Genomic DNA, 23240 nt, shown 5'->3' on the forward strand with positions numbered 1-23240 from the left:
AAGCCCATACAGAGACTTCTTCAACCTACACACCAAGTCTCCTTCCCTTTACATACAAACCCCTCAGTTGCCTCATGTAAATTTCTTCCTCTAAATCTCCATGTAGAAATGCCGTCTTTACATCAATTTTGTTCAATTTCAAGATCAAACGCAGCAGCAATAGATAGAACATACCTGATTGATGTTAACTTGGCCACAGAAGAAAAATCTCACCATAATCAACACCCTCAATCTGCGAGAATCCCTTTGCAACGAGTCTCGCCTTATACTTTGCAATTGTCCCATCTGCCTGCAACTTTCTTTTGAACACCCACTTGCAACCAATTGCCTTTCTATCCTTAGGCAATTTACATAAGATCCATGTATTATTCTTGTCCAGTGACTGCATCTCATCTTCATCGCAACCTCCCACGATTTGCATCTTCCATGGCTCTTGCTTCATTTACATTCCTAGGTTCATCGCCAATCACATTCAAAGCTGTAATCCACTCAATGCACTTAGAGAGAAACGAACTGGTGCCTTTCTAACTCTTGTAGATCTCCTCAAAGTTGATGGCACCACAACTTCATCATCAGAATCATCCTCAACACCTCCACGACCCTCATCGCCACACTATCAAGTTTATCTTCATGGTCAATTCTATAGACTCTGAATTTCAGTCTCTGCACAACATTTGGGTCATCTCCTCCTCTTGCTCTATGTAGTCACATCAAACGAATTTTCTTTGACTGCTCAAGATCTTCAGTTCCCACACTTTGTTTACCTCTCTAAAGATTACATCTCTGCTGTATATAATGCTTCTACTCACGGATTCCACAACTTATATCCCTTGATGCCATCCTTGAACCCCACAAACGTTGCACTTCTCGGATTTACTGTCAAGCTTGCTTCTCTTCTCCTTGGCACATGCACATACGCATCACAACCAAAAACTCGATAAAAGACAGATTGGGTTTTCACCATACAAAGCTTCAATGGCGTCATGTCTTTAAAAGAAGATTGGGGACCGATTCTTCAAATAACAGCCATCGCTGTAGCTTCTGCCCAAATCAGACCCCAATCTGTCGTATTCAGAATGCATCTAGCCTTCTCAACAGTGGACCGATTGAGACGTTCAGCCACTCCATTTTGTTGAGGCGGTGTAGGTGTAGTTTTCTGCCTTGCAATTCCGTGTGTCGCACAACATTGCTCAACACTTACTAGAGCAAAACTCACCGCCATTATCAGTTTTGCAAAGCTTTAATCTTTCTGTCAACTGTTCTCAACTAAGGCTTTAAATTCCCGAAATTTCTCAAAAGCCTCAGACTTGCTGCGCAAAAATAAACCCACCAGTATCTAGAAAAATCATCAAGAAAGATACATAATCACCTGGATTTGCCAACAGATTCTACTGGAGTGGCCCAAAAACGTCACTATGAATTAACTCCAGTATTTTTGTTGCTCTCGTGCCTGTCGATTGAAAACTAACTCGATTCTCTTGCCTTGTAACATTCCTCACAAAACCCAAAACTCATAGAACAGTTAGGAATACCTTCAGCCATATTCTGAGTCACCAAAGTAGACAAAGCCGACTCTCCAATGTGCCCCATTCGCTGATGCCACATGTTGCAGAATCAAGTTCTTTTTCAGCCTCCTTTCCGAAACATAACCACCCAAAGAGGAATTTCTTACAACTGATGCTGCGCCTGTATAATGTACCATGTCGAACTCCTCGTGCAATAACCATAGATCCCCGTCATCTTACAGTGTTTCTGTCACATGAATCTATACCTGCGTCAGCCATTGTTCCAACGATAGCAGATTTCTACTCATACCAGGGATGTGCATCACTTCAGGAGCGTCCTCATTGAACCATCATGCAACCTCAGCCTGATTTTCCCGCGGCCAATATCTTCACAACAGTATCATCTCCTAACAGAACTTTCCTCCATTGTATGTCTCATACTCACAAAACCATTCCTTGTAGGTGTCATATGGAACGACGCACCAGTATCAACATACCAAACCGATTGGTCTGATCCAGCCATACATGCAGCAGCCACATACATATCACCATTTGATTCCCGTTTGTACGAAGTTCAGCTTCCTTCCCCTTCACCGGTTTGTTTCTGCATTCTTTCTTAAAATGCCCAAATTCCTGACATCTCCAGCATTTATCTTACTTTTATCCTTGCTCTTAGATCTACCTCGCGACTTTCCCTGTCGCCAGACTTATTTGAATTCCTATCAAGGTTTCGTCCCCTAGCAGTTAAAGCATCCCTAGACAACCCTCTGAACCTCTCCGCCGCATATCCTCTGCCAACAATGTAGAACATACAGATTCCCACGCACATCTGTGTCAATCCTCCACCCACCATCGCAACAATCATTTGTCCCACGTATCAGGCAGCGAGCATAACAATATTACCACTTTCTCAGATTCGGTGAGTTTGTACATCCACAGCCAGCATTGATTCACCAGAGTATTAAACTCATCCAGATGTGCAGCAACGAATCCCCTCATCATATGGAGATTGTAAGGTTTCTTGCGACGGAACAGCACGTTCCCAAAGACTTACTCGATACATATTTCCAGTTTTTGCCATAAACCCTTAGCCGTATCCTGATCCATCACATTCGTTAGAACAGAGTCCTCAAGACAGAGCGAACACACCTCTGGCTTCCCGTCCATCTTGTCCCATTCGCAAGTGCGGCATGATCCGTCGCTGCATATCTCCCACAGGATTAGACCCAAGCGTACTTGACAATCCAGTTTCAGACGTTTCACTCTTTGTAACAACGGCAGTCCCGACTTCGGCCTATCATTCACAATTGCACCCCACAGGTCCCTATCAACGAGTAATCCTCCATCCGCAGTTTCCAAGCTCGAAGCGTTTGCCGGTCGACCTTCTCAATCTCAACCTTGATCCCGCCATCTCTAATCACGATCTAACAGAACCTTGCTCTGATACAATTGAACGAAATAGAAAGCAACAGGAACAAAATAAATAGTTACACAAAACAGCAGTAACAAAGAAAGCAATACGCGCGATTTACCCTGGTTCACCCAATGTGCTACGTCCAGCTGAGTCAATTATTGCAATATGCCTCACCTCTCTCGTTTACAATGAATGAATTGTTCCCGCACCCATAACAAGAGAAAAGTATGTTTATATACTAGGTTTAAGGGATTAAACCTAGTTTACAAGAATTCCTATTCCTAAGCCCAACCCAAAAGGAATTAATAACTTAAAAGGAATCCTACAGCGGTTATACATGGAAAAGCCCAAACCGCCTACGGGCTCAGGGGCGCTGCCCCCGCAACCCCCGCCCGCTCACCGGCAGCGAGACCCCCAGTGCGTCTCCTTTACCCATTAATACTGAAGTATCGACAACTCCAACAGATTCATCACTGTGAGAAATTGCAGTCTGTTTTATGATAGAGAAGTGGGCACTCATCTCCTCTTCTCAATGATGGAAACTCAGCTTTTAATCTAAGGATCACCTATTGCTCTCTCTCATGAGTTTATCATCAACGTCAGTTACCTAAGACGATGAGCACCTTGAAAGTTTAAAATTGACAATTGTGATTCTTTGACATGCATTGTGAGAGATCAGCTACCTCATCTCTGAGAAACTATCAGTAGATAGTTGAAGAAATTGAAGTGTTTGTTGGATGATACGGAAGATGTTGGCACTTTTCTCTATCTCCTTCAGTGATGCACAGAGAGATCATTGACAACACTAAATATCCAGTCTCAGCTAGAAACTTGGACATCAGAGCTGCTCATCTCTCGCTTGTTTGTCATCGAAGGTCCACTACAAACTTAAGCGCCTCAAATTGACAATTGCTCAAATCTCTCTACTTTATCTAATGAGCCATTTACCTGCACCAAAAAAATTAAGATCTCCCTTTGCCCAAATCTCCCCGATCTTATTAGAAGACCAACCAACTGAACACTTGAAAACATCATGGTTAGTTTCTGTGAAATTAGAGCTAATAGCAAAGAGGTTCATAAAACATGGCTCTCCAAGAATTGATATGGGCTTTTGTTATAATCTAAATCCCTACCAGAGTTTACACAATCTTATCTTCGTAAGATTTCCATAATTGGATGTGGAAGTCTTTTTTCCTTCCCTGATGAAAGGCTTCCTAGCACAATCCGAGAAGTCTATATATCTGGTTGTGGGAATCTTAAAGCTCTTCCCAATGGCATCCACACCCTCAACTCTCTTCAAACGTTGACGATATCCCATTGTCCAAGAATAACATTTCCAGAAGAAGGTCTCCCCACCAGCCTCACATCACTTACAGTTGGAGGTCCGAATATCTGTAAGCCACTGATGGAGTGGAGATTGCACAAGCTCACCTCTCTTAAATACCTCTGGATTGAGTGGGGATTGTACAAGCCCTTTCTTACCTCTCACTCGACTAATGAAGTCTCAGATGCAGAATCTTTTCCAAAGGAAGGGATGTTACCGCCCTCTTTAACACAGCTTTTCATTCGTCAATTCCCAAAATTAAAATACCTTTCTTCCCAAGCTTTTCAAAATCTCACCTCTCTTCAACATTTAGAGATCTCTGGTTGCCCATATCTGACATCCTTTCCAGAGGAGGGCCTCCCATCCTCACTTTCGATATTAAGGATTTTGGATTGCCGCCTGTTAAAAGAACAGTGTAAGAAGGATGAAGGACAAGAGTGGTCGAAGATAGCCCATATCCCTGGAATCAGAATTTTGTAAACATGTAGAAGAGGGAGGAAGAACAAGCTCTACGTAGCCTCATAATTCAAAGAATTAGCTCTTGAGGTATGTGAAGTTGAACACCTAAATCCCGTTTACTTTCACCATAAATAGATGAGCTTTAATTATATAACAATTGGGTGTTTATTGTGTTCCACATGCAGGAACATATGAACTCCCAACTCCAATCAATCACAATGGTAAACAAAATCATACTCTCTACCTCAAATTGCTTCTTCTTTTACTTGATTATCAAATTGCTTGACATTTTAATCCTCTTTTTTGGTTAAAGTAAAAGTTATCACTAACTTTTATTGGTGTTCATGGCTCATTAAAAACATTGTATTAGAATATGCTGATATGTAATTTGGGAGTCAGTATTATCTGTTTCCTTTTGTCTCTTGAACATATAATGTTAAATTGTTGTATTGTTTGTTTCCTAAGGAACAAAATAACAGGAAGAAAACCTCCACATATCATTGTCGATGCAGTTCTACTACCAATTGAAACAGTTGAGGCAGAACAGAACATCTGTGGCATTTGACTTTCAGGTGTTGAAGATTTGCCCAAGAGTCAAGCTTGTGGTGAGAATCCTTATTCCTTCTCTCCTTGTGCCGATTTGTCTACTAGTTTTTCCCTGAATGTCTACTTAATTTGTCTCTCTTTTATTTAGGGTGAAAACAAAGACTGATATGAGTAACTGAAATTACGAGAGACCTAACAATACTGAATTGTACAATTTCTGAGGAAGGTTTCCATGTGTGTTTGTGTGCCACCTTGGTTGGAAGAGATGCAAGACTAGCAGGGAAATAAACCTTCTCAGTCGGTTTTGAAGCTTGTGTTAGTTTCTGCAGTTCCATATCATATTTTCTAATGATACGATGATGGGGATTGTTGTGAGGGATTTGAATTGTGGTTTGTACCCAAACTGTCAGAGACGGAGGTATGAACGATGGTTTACCCAAATGCTTATAATAACAATTTTTGCTATCTTCTATTACAAATGAATTAGCTTCCTTTTCATTCATCATATCTCATACCTGCTTTCTGAGTTTCAATCTTGCATCAAATCTTTAGCAATATAGGTTGATCTATTGATTCGGCTGGTGATCTGAGGAGATGGTAACAGGAATACCACCCATGAGGGTGCTGACTAAAATGAGATTTTTGCCCGACTTTAAGCCATGAACAATGCAGATCATTTCCCAGTTTAAGTTTTATTCAATAAACCTCAAAAAATAAACAATAATAAGGATCAGAAAATGAAAATATTGCCTGTCGTAAACTTTTTACCAAAATTGACATAATCCCTATTACAAAAGAAGAAAAGAGAAAAGTGAGACATCACAGAAGCCTCTTAAATTATTAGAAGATGCATTTCAGTGGTGTACGTGAGACTATCTACATTACAAATTAAACTTCATTTATTTCTACATCCTTGTATGGCCTCGCCCTTTACCATTTACCAGAAAGAGTAAACAGGACTTCATGCTGGAACTTCCACCTCTCTGAAAAGCCTTTAGCTACCAGCAATTGTAGACAGCAACAACTGGGAACTAACATGGATTGGTTTAAACCTTCTCTTCACCCTCTTCCTCGTCATCTATTCCAACCCAATTAGTGAATGCAAATAGAAATTCCTTGAAGTTCACCATTCCATTTTTATCCCAGTCCATCTCCTCTACAATAGTAAAGCGGGAAGAACATTAGCCATTAGAAATATCTAATATGACCAACAAAACTCATCAAAGCATAATTTGAGTAAATCTGTTCAAATGCATGCACATAGAAGAGCATGAAGATCTTCCTGCACCGAGAAATCCACATCCAGATTGAAAGCAGGGCACTTGTTATATAGGAGAAATATAATTTTTGAAACATGGAGGTATAAATTTTTTTGAATGCTGTAAGAAAGGGAAAAAAACTGACCAAATCTTTTCATGACTATTCGTCCCGAAGAGCGTTCCCCTGATTCATTTATGGCTTGAGCCATCTCATTTCTGCTGACATAACCATCCTTGTTCTTGTCCAAGAATACAAATGCATCAACCAAGGTTTCGAAAGTTGCCTCCAACTTCGGCATACCCATCCGTGATTTCTCTAAAATTCCCTTCATGGCAGGAGCATCAGGGAGTAGGATAATTGTTACAACACGCAACCTCAATGTCGTATCAACAAAGACTGGATCCATTGAAAGTCATAATGTACAGCTCTTATCAGAGAAGACTGTTGGTCCGTGTTCGCCAAACATGCATTCGAGAACAGAGATATGCCAAATTTACAAATTGGAATATATTCGTCTAAAAGTTGCCTCAAATGGCAATGGCTTGCCCTTGGCTGCTAGGACTCTTGGTGGCCTTCTACGTTGTGAGCAAAGTGAAAGTAAATGGAATGATATTTTAGACAGTAAATATGGGAAGATAATTGAACTCAAGTCAGCATGGTGAGATTCCGAAGGTGTTAAAATTAAGCTTCCACCGTCTTCCTTCCCATCTAAAAAGATGTTTTGCATATTGTGCTACTTTTCCGAAGAATTATCAATTAACAAGAAGGACCTCGCTTTTTTTGGATGGCAGAAGGTCTAATTCAAGAGTCAAAATTCAATAAGGAATTAGAAGTATAGGTGGTGAATATTTTCAAGATCTATGTCAAGATACTTTTTCAGAAATCAAGCAAGTACTCACATATGTAATACAAATCTTATTAGTGATCTGGCAAAACAGCTTTGGAGATACAAGTTTAGATTGGAGGATGAATTGAGGACAACAACCAATCAGAAGCATTAAAAAAGATTCGCCACTTGTCAATTCGCCACTTGTCTACAAAATTTGAAGCACTCACGAAGCGTGAACTTTAGGACAATGTTGGAAGTCATTGTGTTGCATCTGATATAGATTTTCTAACTTTTTGCCAAAATTCAAAAATGAGGGTGCTATCTGTAATGAGTGATCCTGATATGTTTCCAATGAGTGTTCCAGTCATTAGTTTACCTGACACAATTTGAGATATGAAACATTTGAGGTACCTAACCTTTCAAACATCAAGATACAAGCCTACCTGAGTCAACAAATTCATTAATCAACTTGGAGGTTTGAACTAAGACGGTGTATGTTAATGAGAAATTACCCCTATGGGAAATTTGATCAACTACACCATCTTATATCCAAGGAGTAAATTTAATAGAGATGCCGTTGGGAATGGAAAATGGAGAATCTTCTAACATTATCTAATTTTGTTGTGGGCAAAGATATAGATCTGGTTTGGATGTTTTAAAAAACTTCAAGTTTCTCCGTGGAAAACCTTCATATTTCAAAATTAGAAAATGCCTCATCATTTCGCGAGAAGCAATATTATGTGATCAGGAGAGGAGGCGAGTATGGCAGATTGGGATTGTAGCAATGGTGATAAGGAGTGTCAAAGTGAGGAAGCACAGAAAAATGCACTGGTATATTAAGACCTCACCAAAATCTAAGAAAGCTCTGCATCAAAGGATATGGTGGCACACAGTTCAGATGGTTGGAGATTTATCATGTGCTTTAACTTTTGGAGACACTTGAGATTCATCACTGTGAGAAATTGCAATGTCTGTTTATGATAGAGAAGTGGGCACTTCATCTTCCTCTTCTTCAATGATGGAAACTCAGCTATTTAATCTAAGGATCACCTATTGCTCATCTCTCATGAGTTTATCATCAACAAGTCAGTTACCTAAGACGATTGAGCACCTTGAAAGTTTAGAAATTGACAATTGTGATTCTTGACATGCATTGTGAGAGATCAGCTACCTTCATCTCTGAGAAGCTATCAGTAGATAGTTGTAAGAAATTGAAGTGTTTGTGGATGATACGGAAGATGTTGGCACTCTTTCTCTATCTTCTTCTTCAGTGATGCACAGAGAGATCATTGACAACACGAATATCTCAGTCTCAGCTAGAAGACTTGGACATCAGGAGCTGTCTGTCTCTCGCTTGTTTGTCATCGAAAGGTCTGTCACTTACTAAACTTAAGCGCCTCAAAATTGACAATTGCTCAAATCTCTCTACTTTCATTAATGGGCCATTTACCTGCACTCAGAAAAATTAGATCTCCCTGTGCCCAAATCTCCGATCTTATTGTTAGGAGACCAACCAACTGAAGCACTTGAAAACATCATGGTTAGTTTCTGTGAAAAATTAGAGCTAATAGCAAAGAGGTTTATAAAAACATGGCTCTCCAGGAGATTGATATGGGCTTTTGTTATAATCTTAAATCCCTACCAGAGGGTTTCACAATCTTAATTTCTTCGTAAATTCCATAAAGGATGTGAAAGTCTTTTTTCCTTCCCTGATGAAAGGCTTCTAGCACAATCCGAGAGTCTATATATCGGTTGTGGGAATCTTAAAGCTCTTCCCAATGGCAACCACACCCTCAACTCTCTTCAAACGTTGACGATATCCATTGTCCAAGAATAACATTTCCAGAAGAAGCTCCCCACCAGCCTCACACACTTACAGTTGGAGGTCCGAATATCTGAAGCCACTGATGGAGTGGAGATTGCAAGCTACCTGAGGGGGGGAGATATTCCTAGTGAGTCACGTAGAGTGGGTCTGGGGTGAGCCCAGGTGTACCAACCGGGCCCCACGGTTAGAATGGGAACGTGACAATTTCCAAAGCACAAAGATCAATGGAGTCATTATTTTATTTTCAATTAAAATCTGTTTTTAAAAAGCTAGTTTCATTATTTTAACTTATCACAAATTGTTTGAACAGATACTCTCACCGACTCTCTCATCTCTCATTCACTCTCAAACTCTCTGCCCTTAATTTCTCCAGTGTTGAGGTACGTTACTCTCAAACTTTCCGCACTTAATTTCTCCAGTGTTGAGGTACGTAGATTAAATGTGTTTACCTTTTTTATGAATGTATGCTTCTTTATTTTTTATTTTTTTTTTGTGTGATTGGAATTCTCTAAGCCAACTTAGATACACCTCAACTAATCTTCTGAAATCCTAAAGTTGATCATTGGATAAATATTTTCAATGTCCACTCTTATTAACAATCTAAGTAGATCGAACTTAAGACCTTTTGAGTAATACATCTAAATTCTTAGTTGATTGCTGAACCACCCAATGATGGTTAGTTTCTTTAAATTTAGAGGTAGCCAGATAAGATTTCTTTTGATCTTCTTTTGGTTGATTATCCAAGATGATTATATATATTCTTTTTTTTTAATAATAAATAAAGGGTACTTTTTGAGAAATTTCCTTGCACCTTCTACACTAATAAGTTCCATTTCGTCCAAACGGATATTTTTGTTTTATGTTTCAATAACAAGACTAAATGAGTGGTTCTAGCCGCCTTCCAAAGAGTCAGTCAACTATGGTATTTTTTTTACGACTAATGCTACCCATGAAATATTTTTATATAATATTTCTTATACAACATGATGTACGATATAACAAAAGATAATTGGATAAAAGTTTATTTTTAATTTAAAATCAATCAATCATTTTTGCCATATCATATTCTATAAAAACATTGTGTGTGTTGTATTATGCTTTTTCTACAAATATTTTCACCTCTCTTATCAAACTCTCAATTATTTCTCTTATTCTCTCGTCACGCTCTTACCAACTCTTCTTAATCTCTACTCTTGTTTCTCAGTGTTAGGTAAATTTACTTCCTTTTAAATCTGTTTTTCGAATTTTTATTTTCATATTTTCGTTTTGACGTATGTTTATCAGCATCTTCATACTATTGTATTCATTTATCACTAATTTAAACATAGGTATATATGAATATAGATACATGTTAACTGGATCTTGCCCCATTTTACAATAAATCTTTGTCTCTCTGGCGGATTATTTTTCTTTAACTTTGTGTTTGTACTTAAATTAGATAAATCATATTACTCACGAATAGAATTTAGTTAAAACAGTACTTAAGAACCATAAGGAAATCAGATGATCAATGTAAGGTCAACTGCTGTTACACCAAGAAATTGATCGTAGATCATTGTTGTATTTGATGTTTTTAATTTCAAGAATGAATTTGGTTGCAGTTAAACAATTAAATCTATATGAATTTGGTTGGTGTTACAAGTTTATTTGACAGTTTTGTTGATATTGTCCCTCTCGCTTGCCTGTTGCTTCTTTGTGACAATCCTTTCTTTTCTTTCACAGACTAAACCAGAATCATGGCAGTGGGAGAAGTCTTTCTGGGTGCATTCCTCCAGGTGTTTTTCGACAGATTGGCGGATCGTAGGTTGCTGTCCTTTCTACGTGAATCTGGGATAGATGTAGTGATAAAGCAGTGGAAGAAAAAGTTATCGATGATTGAAGCGGTACTTAACGACGCAGAAGAGAAGCAACTAACCAACAAGGCAGTGAAAATGTGGTTGGATGATCTGCAAGACTTGGCTTATTATGTAGAAGATATTCTGGATGAATATGCCACTCAACTTGCAGAGCGCAAATTGATGACTACAGACCACCCCACGAACAGCTTTACTGATTATTTCTCTTCTTTGATGTCCAACCGTCACATGAAGTCGCAGATAGAAGAGATAACTGACCGTTTGGAAGATCTGTGTGATCAAAGAGATTGTCTTGGGTTGAAAGAGATTGCTGGAGGGACATCAACTGCTACACCACAAAGACTACCTACTACATCCTTGCAACTTGAACCTGCTGTTATTGGTAGAGATGATGATAAAGCCAAACTACTTGAAATGATGTTGAGGGATAAACCAAGTGATGCCAACTTTCATGTAATACCCATTGTTGGAATGGGAGGAATTGGCAAAACAACACTTGCTCGCGAAGTGTTCAATGACCAGGCAGCGAAAGATTTTGACCCAAAAGTATGGGTTTGTGTTTCGGATAATGATCATTTTGATGTTCAAAAGATCTACAAGGCAATTTTGGAGGAGATAACTTCCAAGTCTTGTGATGTGGAGACTTTTAACCAACTTCAAGTTAAACTGAGATCTCAAGTTGTCGGCAAAAAATTCTTACTTGTCCTGGATGATCTCTGGAATGAGGATTATGGTAACTGGGAAATCCTAAAATCTCCCTTCATGGCAGGAGCATCAGGGAGTAGGATAATTGTTACAACACGCAACCTCAATGTCGTATCAACAATGACTGGATCCATTGAAAGTCATAATGTACAGCTCTTATCAGAAGAAGACTGTTGGTCCGTGTTCGCCAAACATGCATTCGAGAACAGAGATATTGCCAAATTTACAAATTTGGAATATATTCGTCAAAAAGTTGCACAAAGTGCATGGCTTGACTTGGCCTGCGGAGGACTCTGGTGGCTTCTCCGTGTGAGCAAAGAGAAGTTAAAGGGAATTATATTTTAGACAGTAAAATAGGGAAGATATATTGAACTCAAGTCCGCATGGGGAGATTCCGAGGTGTTAAAATTAAGATATCACCGTCTCCTTCCATCTAAAAGAGGTTTGCAGTGTTATTGGCCTGTTCCGAAGAATTATAATCAAAAGAAGGACCTCGTCCTTTTTGGATGGCAGAAGGTATAGTCAAGAGTCAAATACAATAAGGATAGAAGGATAGGTGGTGACTATTCTAAGATCTAGTGTCAAGATCACTTTCAGAAACAAGCAATACGTCTACTACATATGTAATACAACTTTAGTAGTGATTGGCAAACAGGCTTTTGGAGATACAAGTTTTAGATGGAGGATGAATGAGGACCAAACAACAATCAGAAGCATTTTAAAAAAGATTCGCCACTTGTCAATCGCCACTGTCTACAAAATTTGAAGCACTCACGAAGCTAGTGAACTTTCGGACAATGTTGGAAGCAATTGGGTTGCATCTGAATAGATTTTCCTAACTTTTGCCAAAATTCAAAAAAAAAATTGAGGTTGCGTCTGTAATGAGTGATCCGGATTGTCCAATGAAGTGTTCCAGTCATTAGTTACCGTGACACAATTGCGAGATATGAAAAACATTTGTGGTCCGTCAACCTTTCAAACAGCAAGATTACAAGCCACCTGGTCAACAAATCATTATCAACTTAGAGGTTTGGCAACTAGACGGTGTATTGTGTAATTGAGAAGAAATTACCTCCTATGGGAAAGTTGATCAATCTACGCCATCTTAATAGTCCGAGGAGTAAATTTAATAGAGATGCCGTTGGGGAATGGAAAATGGAGAATCTTCGAAACATATTAATTTGTTGTGGGCAAAAAGATATTAGATCTGGTTTGGGATGTTAAAAAAATTCTAAGTTTCTCCGTGGAAATCTTTCATTTTCCAAAATAGAAAAGCACCTTCATTTTCGCGAGAAGAATATTATGTGATCAGGAGAAGTTAGACGAGGTATGCAGATGGGGATTGTACAATGGTGATAAGGAGTGTCCCAAGTGAGGAAGCACAGGAAGAAATGTACTTGGTATATTAAGACCTGCACAAAAATTAAGAAAGCTCGCATCAAAGGATATGGTGGCAACAGTTTCCGATTCCGCAGCTTGGAGGGATTTATCATGTCTTTAACGTTCTTGGAGACACTTGGAGATTTGAACGGGGGGAAATAGAGAGCAACAGGACAAAATCATAATAGTTAACAAAACAAATAGTAAACAAAGAAAGCACTACGCATGAGTTACCCTGTTCACACAATGTGGGTACGTCCAGGAGTCAATATATGCAGTATGCCTCACCTCTATCGTTTAAATGAAGCTTGTTCTCACACCCATAAAAGAGAAAAGTATGTTTATACCAAGGTTTAAGGGAATTAAACCGAGTTTTACCAAGAATTCCTATTCCTAAGCCCAAGCCAAAAGGAAATTAATAACTAAAAGGTAAATCTACAGCGGGTGTATACAGGCGAAAAGCACACAAAACCGGGGCCACGACCGCCTGGACCGGCAGAAGAGCCCCCGAGTAGCGTCTAGGTTAACCCATCTAATGATGAAGTAGTCGACAACCCAACATTTCTCCCAACTTGGCGAATAATTCACACAATGAAGGCCTTATCTCATCAACTAAATGTAACTTTGCTACAGCTCAAGCCTGGTAAGAAAAATCGACAGCATTAAACAAAAGTTATCAACTTCTCAACAACACCAATTTTTCCCTACACCTTTGCCGGATGAAATGGATTGTAGTCAATGGTTTGATCGCGACCAGAAAGCAGGATTTCTTGTCTAAGAGTAAAAGCCCCTTTGATTGTCACATCCAATGTCACAGCATAAGCTTGAAACCAAGCTCTAAACTCATCTGGCGAAGCCACATAGCTTCTTGCCAGCATGGTCAATGCAATGTATTCTGCCTCAGGCGATGACAAAAGCACAGTACTTTGCCTGTCACTATCCAACAAACAGACAGCACCAAATAAAGAGAATACATACCCATGGGAAACGCTTAGCTATCGAGTCACCCCCCAATCGCACATCACAAAGACTATACATCTAGCTCATCCCCAGTCGACAATGCCCCATAACAAATGATAAATGCGAGGACCACGAGATATCTAAGACCCTCTTACAGCCACCCAATGCTCCTACCGGATTTGACATAAAGCGACTCAAAATCCCACTGCTGGCAATATCGGGTGCGTGCACACAAGGCATCATAAACTACTACAGCATGCATATGGCAAATGGTTCATTTCTCAGCATCTTCCTAGACTTAGGACACTGATCAGTATGAATTCACTCCCAAAGTCATAGGATCTAACATGGGTTGGTCAGTTCTAATGTTTAAAGTTCTCACCACGTCCCTCGATGTACTTCTTGCCTAAACAACAATTTACAACTTTGACGATCTCTAGTAATTGCATACCAAAATAAAAATTTGCAGCCCCAAGATCCTTAGTCAAATTGTGCAGCGACAAACCCTTCACAGAATTATCAAACTCCTGCTATTCCCTGATCAGCAACATATCATTCTACATATAAGGTTAAAATAACAAAGACATTTTCTAACCCTTTACATACTACACAGTTGATCCACGTTGCTGCGGCTAAAAACCATGCTGAAGAACATAGGAGTCCGAACTTTTGGTACCACACCTGGTGATTGTTTAAGCCCATACAGAGACTTTTCAAACTAACACCAGCGTCCTTCCCTTTACATACAAAACCCTCAGGGGCTCATGGAAATTTCTTCCTCTAAACTCCGTAGAAAATGCCGTCTTTACATCAAGTGTTCAATTTCAAGATCAAACGCGAGGAAATCAGAAGCAATAGACAGAACATACCTGATGATGTTAACTTGACAAGGAGGAGAGAACAAATACTCACCATAATCAAACACCCTCAATGCTGGCGAGCATCACTTTGCAACGATTCTCGCCTTATACTTGCATCGTCTCCATCTAGTTCTTTTTTTTTCTATGCCTGAACTTTCTTTTTTTTGAACACCACGCAACATTGCCATTCTCCCTTGGCAATTTACCATAAGATCCAGTATTTCTGTCCAGGGACGCATCTCATCCATTCATAGCAACTCCCACAGATTTTGCATTTCCATGGCTCTTGCTCATTTACCAATTCCTAGGTTCATCGCAAAATCACATCAAAGCATGGAATAACTCAATGCACTTAGTAGAGAAACGAAACTGGTTCTTCTAATCTTGTGAGGATATCCTCACAGTTGGATGGCATCCACACTTCAATCATCAGAATCATCCTCAAACCATCCAAACACGACCCTCAAATCAGCCACACTATCAAGTTATATTCATGGTCAGATTCTATGGACTCTGAATTTTCAGTCTATGCTAGCACATTTGAGTCATTCTCCTCTGCTTACGTAGTTCACAGCACGGAATTTCTTGAATGCTCAAGATCTTCAGGATTACACACGTTGTTTTACCTCTCTAAGATTAACATCGCTGCTGTATCTAATGCTTCTACTCACAGAGATTCCACAACTTATATCTTGATGCATCCTTGAACCCCACACCTGCACTGCTCGGATTACGGTCAAGCTGCTTCTTCTCCTTTTTGGCCACAGGCACATACGCCATCACAACCAAAAACTCGAAATAAAAAGACAGATTGGGGTTCTTACCATACAAGCTTCATATGCCGTCATGCTTTAAAGAAGAAGTGGGGGACCGATCTTCAAATAACAAAGCCCCAGCTGTTAGCTATCTGCCAAAATTCAGACCCCAAATCGTGGTATTCAGAAGTGCATCCTAAGCCTTCTCTAACAGTGACAGATTTGAGACGTTCAGCCACTCCATTTTGTTGAGGAGTTGTAAGGTGTAGTTCGCCTTGCAATTCCGGTGTCGCACAACATTGCAAACTTACTAGAGCAAACTCACCCGCCCCCTTATCAGTTTGCAAGCTTTAAGTCTTTCTGTCAAACTGATTCTCAACTAAGGCTTTAATTCCCGAAATTCTCAAAAGCCTCAGGACTTGCTGCGCTAAAATAAACACACAGCAGTATAGAAAAATCATCAATGAAAGATACATACTACCGGGATTGCCAACAGATTCTAGGAGTGGGCCAAAAAACGTCACTATGAATTAACTCCAGTATTTTTGTTGTCCGTGACTGTCGATGAAAATAACTGCGATTATGCTTGCCTGTAAACATTCCTCACAACAAAACTCACTAGAAAGTTAGAACTACCTTCAGCATATTGTGAGTCACCAAGTAGACAAAGCCGATCTCGACCAATGTGCACCATTCAGCTTGATGCAACACAATGTGCAGAATTCAGTTCTTTTCAGCCTCCTTTTCCGAAACCAATAACCACCAAAGAGGAATTCTACAACTGATGATTTGCAGCTGTATAATGTACCATGTCGAATCCCGTGCACATAACCATGAATCCCTGAGTCATCTTACAGAATTTGTTCTGTCACAATTGAAATTACCGCAGTCAAGCCATTGTTCAAACAGATAGCAGATTTCTAATCATGACCAGGGATGGCCACTTCAGGAGGTCTCATTGAACCATCATGCAACCTAAGCCTGATTTTCCCGGCGGCCACTAACTTCACAAACAGTATTCATCTCCTAACAGAACATTTCCTCCATGTGAGATCATTACTCACAAAACCATTCCTGTGAGGTGTCATATGAAAAAAAAAGAACAAAAAAAAAAAAAAAAAAAAAAATAAAACGAGCCCAGTATCAACATACCCAAACGATGGGTTTGATCCAGCCATACACTGCAGCAGCCACATGAATATCACCATTTGATTCCCGTTTGTACACGAAGTTCAGCTTCTTCCCCTTCACCCGGTTTGTTCTCCAAGGTCTAGGTACTCTTAAAATGCCCAGAATTCATGACATCTCCAGCATTTATCTTTACTTTATCCTGGCTGTAGATCTACCTCGCGACTTTCCCCTGTCGCAGCTTATTGAATTCCTATCAAGGTTTGTCCCTAGCATTTAAAGCATCCTAGACGAACCCTCTGAACCTCTCCGCACGAATATCCTCTGCCCAATCAATGTCAGAACTACAGATTCCCACGGACATCTGGTCAATCCTCCACCACCAATGCAAACAATCAGAGATGTCCCACGTATCAGGCCAGCGAGCATAACAATATTACACTTTCTAGATCTCGGTTGAGTTGTTACAGTCCACAGCCAGCAGTTGATTACCAGAGTGATTAAACTCATCCAGATGTGCAAGCAAAAGAATCCCCATCTGCATAGGAGATTGTAGAGTTTCTTGCGACGGAACAGCAGTTCACCAAAGACTTACTCAGATACATATTTTCCAGTTTTTGCACATAAAACCTTAGCCGTATCCTGATCCATCACATTCGTTAGAAGAGGCCTCAAGACAGAGCGAATACAAACCTATGGCTTTCCGGATCCATCTTGTCCCAATCCAGCAAGTGCGGCATGATCGGCGCTGTAATCTCCTCCAGCAGGATTAGCCCAAGCGTACTTGACATCCAGTCAGACGTTGCAGTCGTGTAACACGCAGTGACCCGACTGTCGGCCTATCATGTCACAATTGCACCCCCAGGTCCCCTATCTAACGAGTAGACTCCATCCGCAGTTTCCAGAGGTCTCGAAGCGGTTGCCGAGCGAACTCTCAATATTCACCTTGATCCCATCTAAATCACGATCTAACAGAACTTGCTCTGATACCAGATTGAACGAATAGGGAAGCAACAGGAACAAAATAAAATAGTAACAAAACAATAGCAGTAAACAAAGAAGCAATACGCGCGATTTACCCTGGTTCACCACAATGTGGGCTGACGTACACGCTGAGTCAAATATTATTTGCCAAGATGGACTACCTCTCTCGTTACAAATGAGAGATTGTTCTCGCAACCCATAACAAGAAAACGTATGTTTTATATACTAGGTGTAATGGGATTAACTAGTTTTACAGAATTCCTATTGCCTAAGCCCACCCAAAAAGGAATATAACGAAACTAAAGATCCTTACAGCGAGGTATGAATGGAAAAGCCCAAAACGCCTAGGGCTCGGGCGCTCGCCCCCGCAACCCCCGCGCTCACGGGCAGACGAGACCCCGAAAGTGCGTCTCGTACCCATTAATACTGAAGTAAGCGACACTCAACAAGATTCATCACTGTGAGAAATTGCAATGTCTGTTTTTGATAGAGAAGTGGGCACTTCATCCTCTCTTCTTCAATGATGGAAAACTCAGCTTTTATCTAAGGATCAACTATTGTCATCTCTCATGAGTTTATCATCAAAAGTCAGTTACCTAAGACGATTGAGCACCTTGAAAGTTTAGAAATTGACAATTGTGATTCTTGACATGCATTGTGAGAGATCAGCTACCTTCATCTCTGAGAGAAAGCTATCAGTAGATAGTTGTAAGAAATTGAAGTGTTTGTTGGATGATACGGAAGATGTTGGCACTCTTTCTCTATCTCTTCTTCAGTGATGCACAGAGAGATCATGACAACACTAGAATATCTCAGTCTCAGCTAGAAGACTTGGACATCAGAAGTGCTCATCTCTCGCTTGTTTGTCATCGAAAGGTCTGTCACTTACTAAACTTAAGCGCCTCAAAATGACAATTGCTCAAATCTCTCACTTTATCATTAATGGCCATTTACCTGCACTCAGAAAAATTAAGATCTCCCTTTGCCCAAATCTCCGATCTTATTGGTAGGAGACCAACCAACTGAAGCACTTGAAAACATCAGGTTAGTTTCTGTGAAAAATTAGAGCTAATAGCAAAGAGGTTCCATAAAAAACATGGCTCTCAAGAGATTGATATGGGCTTTGTTATAATCTTAAATCCCTACCAGAGGGTTTACACAATCTTAATTGTCTTCGTAAGATTTCCATAATTGGATGTGGAAGTCTTTTTTCCTTCCCTGATGAAAAGGCTTCCTAGCACAATCGAGAAGTCTATAATCTGGTTGTGGGAATCTTAAAGCTCTTCCCAATGGCATCCACACCCTCAAACATCTCTTCAAACGTTGACGATATCCCATTGTCCAAGAATAACATTCCAGAAGAAGGTCTCCCCACCAGCCCACATCACTTACAGTTGGAGGTCCGAATATCTGTAAAGCCACTGATGGAGTGGAGATTGCACAAGCTCACCTCTCTTAATACTCTGGATTGAGTGGGGATTGTACAAGCCCTTTCTTACTCTCAATCGACTAATGAAGTCTCAGATGCAGAATCTTTTCCAAAGGAGAAGGATGTTACCGCCCTCTTTAACACAGCTTTTCATCGTCAATTCCCAAAATTAAAATACCTATCTTCCCAAGCTTTTCAAAATCTCACCTCTCTTCACTTTAGAGATCTTGGTTGCCCATATCTGACATCCTTTCCGAGGAGGGCCTCCCATCCTCACTTTCGATATTAAGGATTTGGATTGCCGCCTGTTAAAAAGAACAGTGTAAGAAGGATGAAGGACAAGAGTGGTCGAAGATAGCCCATATCCTGGACTCAGAATTTGTAAAGATGTAGAGAGGGAGGAAGAACAAGCTCTACGTAGCTCATAATCAAAGAATTAGCTTGAGGTATGTGAAGTTGAACACCTAAATCCTGTTACTTTCACCATAAATAGATGAGCTTTAATTATATAACAATTGGGGTTATTGTGTCCACATGCAGGAACAATATGAAACTCCAAATCCAATCAATCACAATGGTAAACAAAATCATACTCTTACCTCAAATTGCTTCTTCTTTACTTGATTATCAAATTGCTTGACATTTTAATTCCTCTTTTGGTTAAAGTAAAAGTTATCACTAACTTTATTATTGGTGTCATGGCTCATTAAAAACATTGTATTAGAATATGCTGATATGTAATTTGGGAGTCAGTATTATCTGTTTCCTTTTGTCTCTTGAACATATAATGTTAAATTGTTGTATTGTTGTTTCCTAAGGAACAAAATAACAGGAAGAAAACCTCCAATATCATTGTCGGATGCAGTTCTACTACCAATTGAAACAGTTGAGGCAGAACAGAACATCTGTGGCATTTGACTTTCAGGTTTTAAGATTTGCCCAAGAGTCAAGCTTGTGGTGAGAATCATTATTCCTTCTCTCCTGTGCCGATTTGTCTACTGTTTTTCCCTGAATGTCCTTAATTGTCTCTCTTATTTAGGGTGAAAACAAAGACTTATAGAGTAACTGAATTACGAGAGACCTAACAATACTGAATTGTATTTACAATTCTGAGGAAGGTTTCCATGTGTGTGTTGTGCCACCTGGTTGGGAGAGATGCAAGACTAGCAGGGAAATAAACCTTCTCCGTTTTGAAGCTTGTGTTAGTTTCTGCAGTTCCATATCATATTTTCTAATGATACGATGATGGGATTGGTGTGAGGGATTTGAATTGTGGTTTGTACCCAAACTGTCAAGAGACGGAGGTATGAACGATGGTTTACCCAAATGCTTATAATAACAATTTTTGCTATCTTCTATTACAATGAATTAGCTTTTTTCATTCACATATCTCATACTGCTTCTGAGTTTCAATCTTGCATCAAATCTTTAGCAATATAGGTTGATCTATTGATTCGGCTGGTGATCTGAGGAGATGGTAACAGGAATACCACCCCTGAGGTGCTGACTAAATGAGATTTTGCCCGACTTTAAGCCATGAACAATGCAGATCATTTCCCAGTTAAGTTCTATAAACCTCAAAAAATAAACAATAATAAGGATTAGAAAATGAAAATATTGCCTGTCGTAAACTTTTTACCAAAATTGACATTCTCTATTACAAAAAGAAGAAAAGAGAAAAGGAGACATCACAGAAGCCTCTTAGAATTATTAGAAGATGCATTTCAGTGGTGTACGTGAGGACTATCTACATTACAAATAAATTACATTTATTCTCATACATCCTGTATGGCCTCGCCCTTTACCATTTACCAGAAAGAGTAAACAGGAATCATGCTGGAACTTCCACCTCTCTGAAAAGCCTTAGCTACCAGCAATTGTAGACAGCAACAACTGGGAACTAACATGGATTGGTTAAACCTTCTCTTCACCTCTTCGTCATCGTATTCCAACCCAATTAGTGAATGCAAATAGAAATTCCTTGAAGTTCACCATCTCATTTACCAGTCCATCTCCTCTACAATAGTAAAGGGGAAGAACATTAGCCATTAGAAATATCTAATATGACCAACAAAAAACTCATCAAAGCATAATTTGAGTAAATCTGTTCAAATGCATGCACATAGAAGAGCATGAGATCTTCCTGCACCGAGAAATCCACATCCAGATTGAAAGCAGGGCAATTGTTATATAGGAGAAATATAATTTTTGAAACATGGAGGTATAAATTTTTTTGAATGCTGTAAGAAAGGGAAAAAAAACTGACCAAATCTTTTCATGACTATTCGTTCCGAAGAGCGTTCCCCTGATTCATTTAGGCTTGAGCCATCTCATTTCTGCTGACATAACCATCCTTGTTCTTGTCCAAGAATACAAATGCATCAACCAAGGTTTCGAAGGGCTCCAACTTCGGCATACCCATCCGTGATTCTCGCAATGTTAAGAAACACAAAAATAAGGAGAGTCTCTACATAAGAGCATATTGTATATGGCACTAGTGTAATCAATCAAACTAGTTTCTCCAAGGAAAAGACGGTCGTTGCACTTCTACAAAATACAACTGAGGACAATGTTTAAAAAAGAAAAATTGCCGGCTTAAAAATGAAATATGCTGAATTTTAAGTAGTGTGATTGGAACAGCATGAAGAGCAGTTGGATCATCCTTTAGAAGATACACAAGGCAGAGAAGTACAATGAACTCATTGAACTTCATTCCCATGTCCTCATTAATATCACAGGCCTGAAAGAGATCATTGATTTCCTCCTCTGTAAATTTTATTTCAAGCTTAAGAAAACACTTCTTAAGCTCTTCCTGATCAATCGCACCATTTGAGTCCTCATCTACAAGAAATAGAAAAAAGAATACCTCTTAGAAGTTAGAAGACAATCGTATTACGTGTCTGTGTATATCAAAAAGATATGAGCACTTAAAGCAGTGTAGAACTAAAATATTTTAAACTTGCTAACCCAAATATATCAAGTTTAGAATGGTTTGAACAGAAAAATTTATTTCTAACAGGTTTAAAAACTCAAAACTTGAATGCTGGAAATTTTTGATAGGGAAATGCCAGCTATAGTGTACAGCCTGCTTGATAAAATATGCATAAATCTTTCAACAAACAATTGAAAAAAACAATATAAAAAATACTACGAAACCTACCAAATTGCTCAAAAATATCTGCTTTCTTAAGCCCTCATCAATTTTTGGGAATTTCAAAATTATGCTGTGAACGATTTCATGGCGTTCCTTCAGTTGCCCTTCGCTGCATAGCTTCAACCATTTTGGCCTCAAGCTTTGTTTTGGTATCCAAGCATGCTAGAAGACTCAGGCTTTCCAAAATACCTCCCAAACCAATTGATAATGACAAAATGGGAAGCAATGTTTGAGCTACCTATAAGCCTGGCCACGATAAGACGAAAATGTTTAGACACTGTAACCAGTTTTACATTCAAATTCAATCATATAATAACCATCTACTGCATTTACCAACATCTTCTAATGAAAAATAAAAACATAAATACAAATCAAGCTCAGTAACAACCTTTCAATCTAAATTATTCCTTACTTTTAATATAATCAGATTACGTGAACATGGAAACCACGAATGATTCTTTATGCATCAGTAAAAAAAAATCCAGCATATATGTTTATATGCACCTTAGATTATGATAAGATATACATACACAAGATCTACAATAAATTGTCACTGGGTTACCTTCAAAGCTCCAATATATCGATAAAAGGACAGAAATTTGATAAAATTTTATGATTTTTTGAAAACAAATCCAGAAATAAACTGTGCAGACAAATCTTGTTCCATATCAACACAAAACCATACAAAAATTAACCCAAGAACAATTAAAAAGAAATTGAAAATGCAACTCTCACCAACAACAAAACTTTCCAGGTTCCGCTGCTCCTGAAACTCAACAAAATCATCAAGAACCAGCAAAAATTATTAAGAACACAAAAAAAAAGCACCCCACCAAAAAGGAAATGGAAAAACCCAGAAAGAGAATA

At 39.2% G+C, this 23240-nt stretch overlaps 1 pseudogene; it reads right to left on the reverse strand.

Moving 5' to 3' along the window:
- Window positions 1–5976: 5976 nt before the first annotated feature.
- LOC116115528 lies at window positions 5977–22712 on the reverse strand (annotated as a pseudogene).
- Window positions 22713–23240: the final 528 nt, after the last annotated feature.

The sequence above is a fragment of the Pistacia vera genome, unplaced genomic scaffold, assembly GCF_008641045.1.
Source record: "Pistacia vera cultivar Batoury unplaced genomic scaffold, PisVer_v2 Contig745, whole genome shotgun sequence".
In the NCBI taxonomy this organism is placed as follows: Eukaryota; Viridiplantae; Streptophyta; class Magnoliopsida; order Sapindales; family Anacardiaceae; genus Pistacia; species Pistacia vera.